This window comes from Rattus norvegicus, chromosome 6, assembly GCF_021556685.1.
Source record: "Rattus norvegicus strain SHRSP/BbbUtx chromosome 6, alternate assembly SHRSP_T2T, whole genome shotgun sequence".
NCBI classification, from domain to species: Eukaryota; Metazoa; Chordata; class Mammalia; order Rodentia; family Muridae; genus Rattus; species Rattus norvegicus.
This window is the reverse complement of record NC_141539.1, coordinates 125,900,815-125,917,248: the sequence shown is the minus strand read 5'-3', so window position 1 is coordinate 125,917,248 and position 16,434 is coordinate 125,900,815. Positions and strand designations below refer to the sequence as shown.

At 42.8% G+C, this 16,434-nt stretch overlaps 1 pseudogene; it reads right to left on the bottom strand.

Annotated features, from left to right (window-relative positions):
• Nucleotides 1–1,817: 1,817 nt before the first annotated feature.
• On the bottom strand, nucleotides 1,818–1,997 carry LOC148005427 (protein transport protein Sec61 subunit gamma pseudogene; annotated as a pseudogene).
• Between the last annotated feature and the right edge of the window lie 14,437 nt (nucleotides 1,998–16,434).

Below are 16,434 nucleotides of genomic sequence, written 5' to 3'. Positions count from 1 at the left end.
TGGAGTTAAGTTCCCACACTTGATATGTATGCTTTTCTTGAGTCATTTTTCCATTTTCAAGTTAATAAGTTTGTGTGCAGTAATGAACCCCTACATGACCTTAACGAGAAGGGGATTGTGTGTGTGTGTGTGTGTGTGTGTGTGTGTGTGTGTATAAAAACGACCCTAAACGACCCTTAATTGAAGCATGTCCAAACTGTTTATAGTTAATGTAATGACTGACTACTGCTTTAAGTATACCATATTAATGGTTTCTTTTTCATTTGTCCTACCTCCTGCTTGGCTCATATTAGTCTTATACTCTCTTCTTTTAAATAAAACAAGGTTTTGCATTATGTATTTTTGAAGCCTATATTTTATCGATCTTTGACTATATCCTTTTTGATTATTTCCATTCCATTTTACTCTTCCTTATTCCCGTCTGAGATTATCTTTTCTGTCTGGAGCATTCTTTGTAGATGGGGTCAGGTGGGGTTGAGAGACAGCTCAGTGTTTAAAAGTACACACGGTTCTAGCACAGGACTGTAGTGTTCACACTAGGCCACTCACAACCACTATAACCAGCTCCAGGGGGACCCAGTGCCTCTGGCCTCCAGCTCCTTGCACTGTGTGCACATACCTGTACAGAGGTACGTAACCGAAAATGAAAACAAACCTAAGGGTGGGTTTAAAGTGTGTGACGTGCGGCTAGATGAGTTCACCATGGTGCAAAGATCAGCCTTGTTGACATTAGACAGCTGTGGCATCGCTACTTCGTACCCTTTTACAGGACCACTGTCACGTGTGGCCTCCCCTTGGCTAAAAAAATTCATTATATGACACAGTGCTTCCTTTCATGCCAGATCTGCCACCAGTGAACTCTCTTGGCTTTGGTTTTTCTAAATATTTTGCTTTTATTTTTCAAAACACCTTTGTTGGAATACAATGTGCTTAGCAGTATGAACCAAGCACTTAAAATGCACAGTTCACTGCTGCCTTCATTTTTGAGGTGTGCTTGCTGACTGTGCAGTCCTAGGTGTGCCACTTTAAAAGTACTGCTCCACTCCTTACATTCTGTGGCAACATCAGCTCCAAGTCTTATTTCCATGAGAAAGTGTCCTTTTTTTCTCTAGCTGCATGGGAGGGAGAAAGTTGTGACAAGGTGGCACTGTCCAGCCTAGACTGGTCTGGAACTTGATGTCCTTGTGCCTCAGTCTCTCTAGTGCTGGAATTACAGGGAGGTGTCACCGTCACCCACAGCTCTCCGACCACCTGACAGAGTTCCTCTTTGTCTTTGGTTTCACAAGTTTGAATATGAGGTGCCCCTGTGTGGTTCGACCTTTAAAAGGCCGACAGAATCTGTTGATTGATGGCTTTCCTTCTTGGAAGTTCTCAGTTACTCTTCAAATCACTGTTCCAGATCTATCCCCTCTGTCTTCCCTTTTAGGATTTCCTGAACCCTCTTCACCATGTCACAAATTATCTCACCATTCTTCTCCCCCTGTGCTTGAACTATGTTTACTAATCTGTCTTCGAGTTCACTAGGCCTCTCTTCTCCTGTGTCTATTGAATTTGAAATTTAATTTCTATATTATGTCAAGTTTTAAAATACCCGATGATTTTTCCATATACTTCAAGTCCCTAGTAAATTCCCAATCTTCCTTTTTTCATATTCTTTTTTATGGAAAAATATTTGTTTTGAAATTATTTTAATTTAGAAATAGAAAATGTCATACGAAGGAGGAAACAAACAAAAAACACAAAGCATCTGGGCAACTTTTTACTTCATGAGCTTGTCACCCACTCATTGGTTCACTAGTCCCATGATGAGAAAGGACTCAGCCACCCACAATAATGTTATTAATAGGGATATGGATCAGTCTCACAAAGATGATAGCAAATCCTATCGCTGTGGCCATGGTGATCTTCCGGAAGTCTTTTCTGTCAGGTTTGGTGCATCTTTTAACCAGCCTAATTGAGTCCCTTACAAACGGATGTCTTGGCTCGGCAAACTGCATTACCTGACCATGTTTGTAGGATGGCAGTTTGAGAGGGTAAAGACACGTAGCTTAGGCAAGAATTGAGCCCAACAGAATCCTTTTTTATACTCTTAAACATATTAATTAAAATGATTTCAGCTCTCCAAAAAGAAAAAGATCACATTGAGTTACTTCTGTTTTCTACATTTTCTCTTGGGTTTCAGTCATTTTCTCTTGCCTTTTGGCTTACCTTGTGAGCTTATCAAGCACCTTACATTGTGCTTTTAAGATCACAGAGGTTCTGGGTTATGTGGTCTTTATGAGGGCTGCGTTTTCTTCTGGCTGTTATATGAAATGCAGACAGAGCAGCGTGACCGCACCAGGGATTGGTGTTTGGACGAATTGGGGCTTACATATAAACTTAGCTGTTGTTACTCCTAGCAGTTGGCCACTGGGTTTCCATGATGATCCTGAATTCCCACATCTCTCTACTCAGCACCAAGAGCTGCCAAGACCTCTGGCCAGCTCTTTCAGCTTCCATTTGCCACCTTTGCTGGGCTTCCTGAGGCCTGGCCATGAGAGACACCTCCAGGGGATCTGACCGCCAGCAGTTAGTACTCCTTGTTTACTTTCTTGGGGGTGGTCTCCTCTCTGGGACTCTGCCCTCACATCCCAAGCTCCAACTTTGCTGTCTTAAACTAAGTGCACTGTTGCTTTCTGCCGAGCTGTTTGCTGTGCCTACAAAGGAGTCACAGTGGCCGTGGTGCCCAACTCAGTGTGCTACTGCTCCTGTAGAAAGCCTGTGTCCCTTCGCTCCCTGGTGCTGGTCATTGATCCTACATATTTCTGTTAGCTTTTATGGTTATTTTCTATGGGTTTTCTACCTCAGACACAAGCTGTTCAACGATGCCCAAGAGCAGAAATCTGCTCTAATTGTTTTCAGTCATGCTGGGTTGTGAGAGGGTACCCGGGTTCCCCTCGTGTTACAGGTCTTCATTAAGGTTTGGTGCCCTGGCTTCAGACTGGAAATTATTGTGCTAGACACATGCAACGTAATGGAAAGGATAAGACCCTTTGTCTTCTTTTTAGACAGGATCATAAGTGGTTGCTGATTTTTTTTTGATTGCTTGTTAATTATGATGGCCTTTTATGATGATTTTGTACTCTAGTGTCTTATGCTTAGTCGTATCCACTCTCCCTACCACCCTTGACCCTGGATTCCATCCCTAAGAGTAGCAGCCATCCTTCATCTACCTCCGTGTCATCTTCCCCTGACACAGGAGAGACAACATGGAGTGCTTTCTTCTCTGTTACCAGCTCATTTTGTTTGGCATGATATTTTCTAGGTCCCTTCATTTTCCTGTGACCTGTGAATGACTTGATTTAATTTTTTCCTTATGGCTGAATAATACACATATGTATATATAATATATGTATACAATGTATATATATAGTTTCCTTTGTCCTCTATTGCTGGTTGATCCTTGTAGCGATTAGAGTTGGCTCTTCTGAAACAGATGTGATAGGGAGAAACTGGGACCTTTTGGGTGATCACACTTTGTTACTTTATATAAAAAGTTCTTTTTATTTAATAACATTTTTAATTGTATGGGCCTGAGATGTAGCTTAGTGTAGAATGTTTGCCTAAGGAGACAAGGTCCTGGGCTCCATCCCCAGTATTAGAAAAAACAATTCCATGAAGACGAGCCAGTGCATCAGATTTGTAAATCACCGTTGAGAGCTGGAAAGGCTTAATTATATGTATTAAAGGTGTGACTCCTGACAGTATACGCTGATGAGAAGCTTCAGTACTGAATAGTTTGAGTTAAAATCCTAGAAAGTAGCCGTGGTGTCATGACACATGCCTGTGATTTCAGCACTCGGGAGGCTGAAACAGCATAATCGAGAGTTCAAGGCCAGCCTGGGCTGCATAGTGAGTCCTCTCAGAAAAACAGAACAAGAGTCTGGAAAGGCAGCTCCATAGTGAAGTGCTTGCTGCACAAGCATGAGGGCCAAAGTTCAGATCCAGATCCCACTGATGTGCATCTGTAACCCCAGCCCGGGCAGCTGATCCTGGGACTCAGCTGACCAGCCAGCCGGTCGAGCAAAATGGTGAGCTCCGAGCTTAATGACAGACCCCCCCCCCAAAAAAAAGGGTGGGAGCAATAGAAGAAAATGCCTAGGTAGCCTAGGCCTCCCTGTGTACACACACACCACGTGCACACACATAAACTATATATACACCACAAGCACACACACACACACCACTATTTTAAAACAAGGGGGAAAATGTAATAAAACTCACAGGAACAAATTATGGAGAGTAAATGACTCTCTGGGAGGAATTCATTTTTTTTATACGACATGAGGTCTGATCATCAGTACACTGAGGTTTCCTATTTTAACTTCAGTTTTTGGAAAACATTTCACAGGTGACTAAGCCCTCATTAAATGTATCAGGACGCTTAAAAGTGGCTTGGTGTTCTCAAGTCAGTCTTCCAGAATAGCTTAAATGTCAGTATTATGAAGACAAAATGCATGCCGGGCACACAGCACTGTTAAACACTGCAGTCAAAGTGTTCCACTGTTTTGTCTCTTTTTCTTTCTTCCTTCAGAAACTGCATCCACTCTGAAGAGTCTGCACATTTAATCTCAGCAGCTGGGAGGTGGAAGCCAGAAGATCATGAGATCGGTTTCCTCACGTAGGGCTGGAAAGATAGCTAAGCAGTTCAGAGCACTTGTTCTTACAGAGGAACAGGTTCAATTCCCAGCATTCTCATGGCAGCTCACAGCCATCTATAAAATCTAGTTCTGGGGAATCCAGTCCTCTCTGACTTGTGAGGGTGCGTGGCACACACTTGATGCATAGACATATATGTGATTAAAAATATTCATTAGCATAAAATAAATAAATCTTACTTTAAAAAAATTTTTTAAAGATTTTTTTTATTTACTCCATGTATGTAAGTACATTGTTGCTGTCTTCAGACACACCTGAAGGGGACATTGGATCCCATTATGGATGGTTGTGAGCCACTATGTGGTTGCTGGGAATCGAACTCAGGACCTCTGGAAGAGCAGTCAGTGCTCTTAACCGCTGAGCCATCTCTCCAGCCCACTTTAAAAATTTTTAAAGAATGTTTTTCTCGTCTACTTAAGTGAGTTTGAGACCAGCTTGTGTTAAATGAGAGGCTGATGAAAGAAGAGGGGAAGGAAAGAAAGAAAAAAGTAAGGAAACTTCATCTAAAAAGAATTCTCGTTCTTCTCCAAACACAGAGTCCAAAGATAATGGTTTTTGTTGCTGGGGTTTGAATTCTGGGCCTTCGTGCATGCCAGGTAAAGAGTCTATCGCTGGGCTATATACCCAGCCTAAGGATCTGTACTACTGGTTACAATTCTTTTTCACATAGTAAAAGCCAGTCCCAAAAAAACCTAGAATTTCATTATATATCATAGTTCTGAAATCACTTAAGATGCATTTCAGGAGCTAAGCAGTAGCCCTGAGCACCCCAGGTTTGGTGCTTGGGAGGGTGGCTCTCTGAACACCGTCTAAAGGCCCTCTCACTGCATGATGCCATCAATAGTAAAGATACAAAATGGTAGAACCGCAGAGATTGGAGGTCCATGATTCCACAGGCTGCTGGGAGTGGGAAGTCGGGGTGACCACTCAGACTGTTGAATGAAGTAACGGGGCGTGGGGTGATGAGGTGGTCTGGAACTAGGTAGCTATAATAGTTTACAGTGATGTGAATACTCTGAGAGATACATTTACATGATTGTTGGGGGGAGATGTGTTGTCCAGAGTAGCCTCTTAACACCTGAGCCCTAGTGAGCCTCCCACTTCTAATGACTGAAATAACTGAATAACTGAAAACTAGAGGCATCTGACTTTCATTTTTAGTTTTGAAATTGCAAAACAACAACAAAACCCACCCTCTGGAAAGAGCATAGTCACTTGAGAAATGGCCTGAACACCTGACTGAATGAAGTCTGTCACCCAGCCCTCGTTAACATGATAGATCTTACATTCGGGGACAAAATAGTCTCTTATAGATGACACGAGTATTCTAGCCTCGCTGGAGGAAAAGGGGACATATTTTTTCCCATGCCTAACAGGCCAGGGTGCTGTGTGTTACTGTTGACTATATCCAGCTTCCTGTTCTAATGGTTAATCACGAAATCTAGTTGTCCCAGTGAGAGCGCTGCAGTCCTGTTTCAGCTCTGTTCCTGTTTACTGATTCCCGGACTCTCTAAATCCTGTGTTTACTGATGCTCTCAAAAGCACGTTCAGCTGCACTGGTTCACTGAGATGATACTTACAAAATCGTGTGTAGCATTGGTCTTTCAAGCAACCAAACCACTTTTTAAAAGTCGTAGGAATATCTTATCCCTCATAATGCCAACATTTATCAATTTTCTAAAACAGTGCTGGAGGTGAGAAAGCAAACCCCGGTCTTTGTGAATGAGACAAGTTCCACACCTTAGCCCAAAGATGTCTTCATCTTGGGTAATTTATACTCATAGCACCTAAAAGTTTATCAGTGTAATACTGAACTCAAGGTATCTTTTTATCCACTGATTGAGGCGTCACATGCTATCACATTGGTTTCTGGAGGAGGCAAAGATGAACTGCTTTGGAGAAAACAAAATAGGTTTTAAATTTTTCAGAATGCTTTTTATAGCAATCGTGAATAGATTTTTTTTCTCAAAGTGCAGATCGTTTTTCATAAAAATCTTCACATGAAGAATATTTATTACCATGTAACAAAATTAGGACTTTACATTTTTGAGTGGCAAATGTTTTGAAAATTATTTGTACTGGTAATTATTGAAATGTTTTCCTTAATAGATTTAGAATAAGGCATGCCCAACATGTAAGAATGTGAATACGTATCACATTGCATCATAGTCCAGTTCTTTATCTTTTTTTAAAGCAAGAATAGGCCGGGAGATAAAGTCTTATTTATAGTAAGTCAGCTTATGACTTCATCTGATACAGTTTGAATGGTCTACTGTCAGAATGGTCTACACATTCTAAACACTGCCCGTGCTTTTTAATTCCTGAGCCTGATGTTAGCCTCTTTTGCTTATTTTTTGTATTTTTTTATTTTGGTTCTGATTTTGTTTGTTTGTTTGTTTTGGTTCTGAGAGAGCCCCTTGGGTAGTCCAGACTGGTCTCAGACTCACTGTGTAGTCACAGATGAACTCCCGATCTTTTTACCTCCTCCCCTCAAGTGTTGGGATTACAGGTGTTTGCCACCAGAGCCAGCTTTGATGTTTGCTTTCTAAAGTTAGAATAATCAAATTCTTAAGAAGAGTCCATAGAATTTTTTTCTAATGAGTAATACTGTGTTGGTTTGAATATGCTTGGTTCAGGGCGTGGCACTATTAAGAGGTGTGGCCTTGTTAGAATGGGTGTGTCACTGTGGGCGTGGGCTTAAGACCCTCATCCTAGCTGCTCGGAAACCAGTATTCTGCTAGCAGCCTTCAGATGAAGATATAGAACTCTCAGCTCTGCCTGCACCGTGCCTGCCTGGATGCTGCCATGTTCCTGCCTTGATGATAATGAACTGAATCTCTGAACCTGTAAGCCAGCCCCAACTAAATGTTGTCCTTTATAAGACTTGCCTCGGTCATGGTGTCTCTTCACAGCAGAGAAACTAAGACAAACATATTCAATTAAAAATTTGAATTTTTGAGAATTCTATTTAGAATTTTAATTTGAGCAGCAAATATGTTACAAAGTTTAAAACTATAAACATTGGTTGCTGTGTTCAATGATACGCAGTCTTCCTCAGGTAGGCCTTGTAGAAGTTGCCTCTGTGGTTTGTGGCTCTTTTTTCAAAGTTCAAGTACAATGTCTATAATAGTTGTATTTTAAATCTGATGGCATATTTGGAAATTGCTAAAATTACACATGCAATGTGAAATTCATGCTTCCATTGAGGCTCCTTGCACTATAATTAAAATTCAGTTACATTATTGTTTTATCTTAAAATATTTTTAGTTACTTAAGTAATAGTAACATTATGAAGTACGTGTGTGTGTGTGTGTGTGTGTGTGTGTGTTTATATATATATACACATATACACATTTGACTAACAACATAGAACTGAACATCTGCCCTGCCAGGGATCCCCTCCTTACTGAAGTGCTGTCTGCTGAAAATGATGGGCGAGCCAAAAAGGTGTGAAAAATTCATGTTAGCTTCTTTTCCATGAAAGGCGCAGATTTAAATGGTTCACGGGAGCACACACACTGTTTTCTTAAAGTCCTGATGGACTGGAATGAGAGGTGCTTGTTACTTTGATACTTAGCATCAAAGGCAGGACTTGAATCTAATAGCAGGACTGCATCATTAAACTTGCAGAATATGAAACACAGTACACAGAGTAGGAAGTACTTTGGTTTGAATTTTGTTTTCTCAAGCTGAAGTAAGGAATTACCAACTTGATTGATTTTATCTAGACACCATAAATATGTTGCTTGCTTGCTTTATAGATGATGGGAATTTTTCCTTTGGTTATTCTCCCTGCTAGTTTTTAGGGTTTGATTAATTTTATAAACAACACCCAAAGTCCATGATGGAAGATAGGAAAATTAAAATGGCATAGCAAAACTCTTTTTCTTCTAAGAGAGCTCACTCTGCGATTGACTGACAGCGGTCCTTTCTGTCGGGGTCTTTGATCTCCCTCCTTGGTAACTGCTTTACAGACTTCATAACCTTTTCCCCAGCATAGGCTTCACGAAATGCTTTTACTTCAAAGTAAATGTGTTTAACGTAGAGGAAATAGAGTTGCAGGTGTGTCTCTCCGTGGCAAAGGAAATGTGCATTCTTCTGTTGCGATGGTAAATGTGAGCTGTCCCAACAGTGCTTGGCTCCGACCAGCTGTTCTCCAGTGACACTTAGAACTTGGGAGGCCTTTCTTCTTGATGGGCTCCTTGTAATCAGATTGATGAGTAAATATTTGCTCCCTGCGCCCTCTAGATTTTGAAAATCAGTGGTTTGATTTGAGGAATCTTTAAAGATAAATTTTCCACTTTTAAAGAAAAAGGAAGTTTTGTGAAGTCCCATCAGGAAGGCAGTTTTGTCCTAACTGACATACTTGATAATTGAGTGAATCACCCGGCCGTTTTATACCTCTGTTTCTTCATGTGCAAAATGGAGATAATTGTATCTGACCATTCTCCTTTAGGACCAATTCAGGAAGAAAAATGTCACTAAGGTTCATTTACCCCAAAATGTGCAGAACAAAGAGCCGGATTTTAAAGTGCAGACCTGTTAAAATAGTTAAAATAGCAGTTCAGTTTTAGAGGCACGAATAGTGAGTGACGAGAAGAAGCAGAGTCTGAGGCTTTGGCAGCTGTGATGTAGATCAGCCTTTATTTATTATTTGTCGTTACTGAATACATTAGTAAAGAGTTGTGTGGGGCTGGAAAGATGGCTCAGTGGTTAAGAGCACTGACTGCTCTTCCAGAGGTCCTGAGTTCAATTCCCAGCAACCACATGGTGGCTCACAACCATCTGTAATGAGATCCGATGCCCTCTTCTGGTGTGTCTGAAGACAGCTACAGTGTACTCATATATAATAAATAATTCTAAAAAAATAAATAAACAAACAAACCCTATTAAAAAAAAAAAGAGTTGTGTGCATTGTCCGTCCAAGCATGGGTTTAAAATGCAACATCTCACTCGGGTAGTCTGCAGAATGTTGTCGTTGGAGTTGGCTATACACCAAGACAGTTTCCTGCCGGAAGCAGGGTTCCTTCCTGGTGATGTCACTGAGAGGTACCCATGTGATCTCTTCCTAAGAACCTTTGGAGAAGGCTGAGCTGCTCCCACACTCTGATGTATTCCCTTTGTTCCAGAGCATCCTAAAATGTGGAGGTAATCATAAGACGCAAACACACCCTCACCTTCCCGAAAGGCTGAGCCCATGCAGGATTGTCTAGGCTTTTCCCACGAGGTCCTTCTTTGATTGCTTTTTTTTCCCGTAATTTCCTTATAATATGAAAGTAATTTCTCTTCTTTTCTTTCTTTCTTGTTTTTGGTTGGGAGTGATTTTTGGATTCTGGGTTTTGTTTTTCAAGACAGAGTTTCTTTGTATATTCCTGGCTCTTCTAGAACTCACTCTGCAGACCATGCTGGCCTCAAACTCCTAGAGATCTGCCTTTCTCTGCCTCCCAAGAGCTGGGATTAAAGGCTTGCACCACCACCGCCTAACTAATAATTTCTCTCTTTTTACTTTTCTCTCATGTAACATTTATTGTGACAGGGAAGGAGGTGGGGGAATGTCTTTTTGTTGTTGTTGCTTAATACTCTGCATTTATACTTGACTTGTGTGCTGCTGGGGCAACAAGGTAAGTTGCCCCAGGAAGTAAGGCTAGGACCTGAAGGTGGAGGCACTGGTGGGATCCCAGAGAAAGAAATTGATTTTGTTAGTACCCGCAGGAGTGCAGAGGACCAGACAGACCCCTTCCTGGGTCAGACCAGGCAGTGATTCCATCTAAGACTTGTTGAGGAGACTGGATTTCTAGTATGCCAGCCTGTGAGACTCCGTGTGGATCCTACTGCTCAGGCTTGGGCCTGGCATGTAGCATGGGTGTTTAAGTCACTTCCTGTTCATTTGGGGGAAATGATAGAGTCTGGGTTTTGCTCACTGACCCCTAAGTTAGCATCAATAAGTAAACATACACACACACACACACACACACACACACACACACACACACACACACACACGTATTCCTTCCTTCTCCGAGCCCTGTTCAGGGTACTATGTTACTTATTATGCCATATGAAGCCATTAGCAGAAATTATCTGTGTCTTACCACCGTAACCCATTTTAAACAGTTTTTGTACACTCCCATCCACCTCCTAACAGTCCATGGAGGTCCGTCAGGCAGAAGCTCTTGCAGCCAGCTTGGGTATATTTATAAAGCGCAGGACCCGTACTTGTCAGTAGGCCTTCTGAAAAGTTTGTTTTCAGCCTTGTGAATGCAGGTTCATCTCCTGCCAGAATTGTCTTGGGTTTCAAAGGACGAGTGTCGAGGGTGTCTGGTGCCGAGACTGTCTCTGTAGCCTTTTTGTTTGCTGGTTCTGTTGCTACCTGATAAGCAGGGCCTAATTCATCATCCCCCAAACAGGCACAGAGCGTCCATACAGGCTCTCTTGGCAGACTGAGCCTCTTCCTCACCTTGCCGAGGGGCAGAATTGCTTGCATTTTTTCCTTTCACTGGTCTTCGACTTTTCCTGCCTGGCATGATGAGGTTCTTTGCCTGCACATCTTTCTCTCCCCTCTTCTCTCACCCTTCTCCCACTTAGCTTTAAAAAGAAACAGAAGCACCCCACCCTGTGAACGGGAATCTGTGAGGGGCATAAGTGAGACTCGCCTTGGGAGTATATTAGTTCTTCTTCCTTCAGTGGAAGACTCAGTTTCGAATGTCATTAGAACAGGTCTTTCAAAAGCTGGTCTGGGGGCCAACCTTTGACAGTCACTCGGTCCACACTTCTTTCTTTTGTGTGGCTTGTGCCCTCCAGCCTCAGGGCACAGCCACTTGAGAGGTGAAATGAGGGGAATTTGAATGTGCTTATCTCAGGCCGCTGGGCTGGTGCTGGGCTTCCTGGGAGCACGGAGACACCGATCTGGGCAATGGGAAAGCACAGTCTGAAATGTGGGAAAGCCAGAGCTGGTTCTGCAGTCCCTGGCCTACAACAAGGTCAGGGATGAGGGGTTCTCAGACTCTTGGACATCCAGGCTCCATGAGGAGTCAAAGAGGACCCACAGAAAAGAAAAAAAAAAAAAAGAGGACCCACAGGCTGAGGACAGTGTCTATCCTGGGGCCAGGGGAAAGGTGAGTGCTGGCTTGTCTCAGCTATTATTGTCCTTAGCTTGGCGGTGATTGTATGGCGGGCACATGGGCCTTCTATGGGAGATTTAGCTGTTGCTCTGTAGGCAAAGGCCTTTTTCATGTTCCCCATGGTGGTGGTAGATGAAGGAGTCCATGTTTATCTTTACCACTTATTGGCTGTTTTTCATGGAAAATGGGTCCATACCTCCTCAGGGTCTGACCTGAGATTAAATACCTTTTGCCGGAAGGGATGCCTGGGAAGGGAAGCTTATTAGATAAGCCCCTGGGCCTCTGTATAACTCATTAGCATTGAGAACTCGCTTATGTGGGGAGTGTGGCAGGAGTTCCAGGCCAGGAATCTGGCAGGGAGCCGAGAATCTCCTAAGTCTCAGGTGTGTGCCCACCGAGTCTCTGAGTCTCTATCCACCACACTTCCTGACATGGTTTTACTGTCTCACAGGTAACCTTGGAAGAAATAAGAAATGCATTCTTTTTGTTTGTTTGTTGATTAGTTGTGTTTTTGAGACAGTGTTTTTCTCTGTAATAGCCCTGGCAGTCCTGGACTCACTTTGTAAACCACACTGGCCTTAAACTTACAGAGATCCACCTGCCTCGACCTCCCTGAAGAAAAGTAGGCATGCAAAGAAGGGTTACTCTCACGGCAAGGATCAGTGTGCCTCTTCCATTATTTTTATTGGCCTTTTGTTGTTGAGCACCACCTGCATTTAGTAGATGGCAGTTTTTCTTAACATGCTCTCTTGGATTTAGTATTTATATTCTTGAATGCCAAATTTTTTTAAAAAAAATATTGTTTCTAGCTGTGCTTGAATCTCCATTTATTAATATATGATGAGAATTTCCTTTCGGGGATCGTTTAGGAGGGCTGAACGGGATATGTTCCTTTTGTTGCTGTAAACACTCATAGTTGTCTTAGTGTGTTCCAAGTTCCCTGTATTGGGACTTGATACTGCCTTTGGCTAAAGGTGAGCTGTCTGGAGCTAAGAGTTTTGTACACTCTAAAGTACTCATGTAGAATCCTGCGGCTAGCTTCTCTTTCACTGTTATAATGGGCATGGACTTTACTCTTCCTTTCAGGGTAGTGAGTTTTTCCCGTGTTCAGGCAGGTCTGCTGAGAAAAAGCCCACATGAATTTTAAAAAGATGTATTGTAAATCCGTGCTGTGTGCTTGTTTGGAGGAGTTGGAGGAAAAGTTTCACGCATGGGTTTTGTTTTAAACAAAACAGTAAGGGCTTCCTTTTTGCCGGCTTTTGTGTGTATAAAGATGTATTTGTTCAAGCTTTAAAAATAATAATAAATCTTACCAGTGTACAAGTACCTGATATCTGGCCTGGATTTGTGGGGATTTTTTTGGTGGGGGAGACAGGGTTATGGTTTGGGAATTTACTTTGATGTCTTATAAGGGTTCAGTCACTATGTGTTTGAAATAGCATTGTAAGCAGCTACATGGGGGCAGCTCTACAAGATCCAACACCGTCTTCTGGACTCAGGACATCTGTAATTACACATGTACAGATGTGCGTGTGTGTGTGCGTGCATGCAGGCAGGCGTGTGTGTGTATAGATTGTGGAGAATGGATAGTAGTTTCAGAACTACATTGTCTCTCTGCTGATTGTACTTTCAAAGGACCTCTTCCCATCCACTTGTCCGTCCATCCATTTTTTGTTCCCTTCTGCCCTTATTGTACAGCCACTAGGTATAGGAAGAAAATCTCCGTGTGGAATGCCAAGAGTCAGCTAGCTGGGCCTTCAGCCCTTCTCAGTAGCTGGTTCCCTGGGCCCCTTGGCTTCCTCCCCCACCCCACCCCAGGCTTCCTCAACCCACTCTGCTTCTGCTCCAGTAGTCATTCACTTTTGTGGTCTGAAGCTCACCTCCTTCATCCCTCAAGGCCAGCTTCTCTCAGTCATGGAAAGATACAAGACACCTTAACCAGATGGTTTGGGAGGTGCAGACATGGGCCAGATTAATGATCTGCGGCTACAGCACCAATAGCACCCAAACTTGGTGACTAAAGAAACATGTATCATTTTGCAAATTCCTCCGTGAGTAGCTTAGCTGGATTGATCCTGGCTCAGAGTCTCTCAGGCTGCAGTTAAGACTGAGATGTTGGCCAGGAAAAGCCAGCCCTCCTCCACTGTGGCAAGGTCAGTGCAGCTCTCTCTGTTTCCAGTTGAGGCTTCTTTGTCTTACACTGTGTAAATAAGAGACACAAAGGGCTTCTTTCATTTGCTGAGGAAGCAGCTTAGCATCACAGTCATGACTTCCTGCAATTGTCTTTTTCAGGGTTTGTTTCTTCAGCTATTACGGGGCTGGAGGGACGGCTCCCTGACTAGTTGTGCTCACTGCTCTTGCTCTGTAGGACCTGAGTTCAATTTTCTGCAGCTGTGTGGGCAGCTCACAACTGCCTGTGAAGGACCTGAGTTCTTACTAAAGTGTAAGAGCTATTAAGAGGCTTGGCCTGGTAGAAAGTAGGTAGGTTATGGGGACCTTAGGGGCTTTTGCCAGTTTTACACCCACTACCTCAGGTCAAGATTAGGCCAAGTACCAGCTCCCTGTCTCCGGTCAAGGCTAGGCTAAGTTCCATTCTCCACACACAGTTCTCGGGAGGATCAGGGACAGAACATTCTTGAAAAACCGCAGAATGTACTGATGTTCACTTGATCCTCTAGTCCCAGATAAGAGTTCGAATGCATGTCATATGCTTGCTAGCCAATAGATTCAAAGGTCAATATGTTTAGCCAATAAGTTTAAACTGTAACCTTGTTGATGCAACCTGTACCCCTAAAAAGTATAAAAACTGCTTGTTATAGCCATTCGAGGTTACCTTCCAGTCACTTGCCACAAGGGGCTGATTGAAAGTCAACCCTGACGCGCCGGAAAATAAACCTCTTGTGATTGCATCAAACTCTGTTCTTGTGTCTCACTTGGGGGGTCTCCTGGTAGTTAAGACTCACTTCAAGCCTTACACCTGTGACTCCAGCTCTGTGAGATCCAACACCCTCTTCTGGACTCAGGACATCTGTAATTACACATGTACAAATACATGTATACACTCATACACACATATAATATATAATTGTTATACAATATATATCAATGTATATAGTAACACTTAATATGCTATATTATATATCCTATAATATGCATTATTATAAAATAAATCTTTTTAAAAAAATTATACCTATCTCCCAGAGTCCTTGCTTTTAAGCTTTCCTCACTCTTTCTGGAACCTGAACTCTTTTTCCCCCCATGAAAGAAATGACTTTTACCACAAAGAATGTCTAGTTGATAGGGGCCACTTCAACAGTATGGTGGGCTCTTACACAGCTTGAGGGATGGGCTCCTGGAAGCAGCTCAGGGTCACATACAGGACCTCACCACAAGGATTCTTCTGCAGACACCACCCTGATCAACTCTTAGATCTGGGTACCAACTCTAAAGAGCCCCAATTTTTTATTTCGTTTTTTAACTTTAGCCTCCTCAGCTGTGTGTGCTGCCTCTAGGTGATGTAACCCAGTTCTGAAATCTTAAGAGCCAGCCTCATGGATCAACAGCTAATTCAAACAGGTGCTTAGCTATTTATATGACCAAGAAGTTGTAATCCTCAGAGTTAAACCTAGTGGTGCTGTGGGACTAAACTGCTGCACAGAGGTGTGAAACAAAGCTAACCTCAGACAATCCAGTCACCAGTTGAAGGGTTGCTCTGGCCTGTAGCTGCCACCAGGAAATGTCAGCCCTATAGAATGATAGATCACAAAGAAAGATCACAGATGGTTTCTAAGTTGTCAAATACACCAAATTTGATGAAAATTAGCATTTGCACTTGAGTGATCATATGGAGAAGGTAAAAAGCCACCCATGGAAGGGCAGATGTATATAAGCAGACAGCTGAAGAGTGATTTCTTCATAGAACAAAGAAACTTCTATAACTTTAATTTAAAAATAAAGGTAAGCAAAGTCAGAACCATACGAGAGGTCAGCCAGCATGCTGGATACACTCATGGTCCCCAAGATGGTGAAAGCCAAGGTCCCATGGAGTGTCATCTCACACAGGGTCACTGGAGTAAACACAACCGTGGAGAATTGGACTATGACTAGGAAATGCACATGTGGTTTTCATCTGAGTTTCCTGGCAAAGAACTATCATCCTTGGACTCTTCCCAATGATAAGGGCCTTTTTGTATACCCATGGGTCAGATGGCTGCTACACACCCCCAAGAGGATGCTGTCTTCAGAACACTGAGCTAGCCAAACACATGAAGTTCCTGGAGAGAGACACACACCCAAGATGGCATGAGAACCCCATGCACTTTCTCACATGCCTTCTCATCTGTGGGTCTTCCCGTATGAATTCTTGGAAATATTCTTTCTAACAAACCAGAAAACATGGCTTACTGAGTTCCACAGGCTGCTTTACAAATTCAGCAAGAAAATCAAGAAGTTGTGGAAAGGGGCTGGAGAGATGGCTTAGCGGTTAAGAGCACTGGTTGCTCTTCCAGAGGCCCTGAGTTCAATTCCCAGCAACCACATGGTGGCTCACATCTGTAATGGGTTCCAGTGCCCCCTTCTGCTATGTCTGAAGACAGCTACAGTGTACTCATATAAA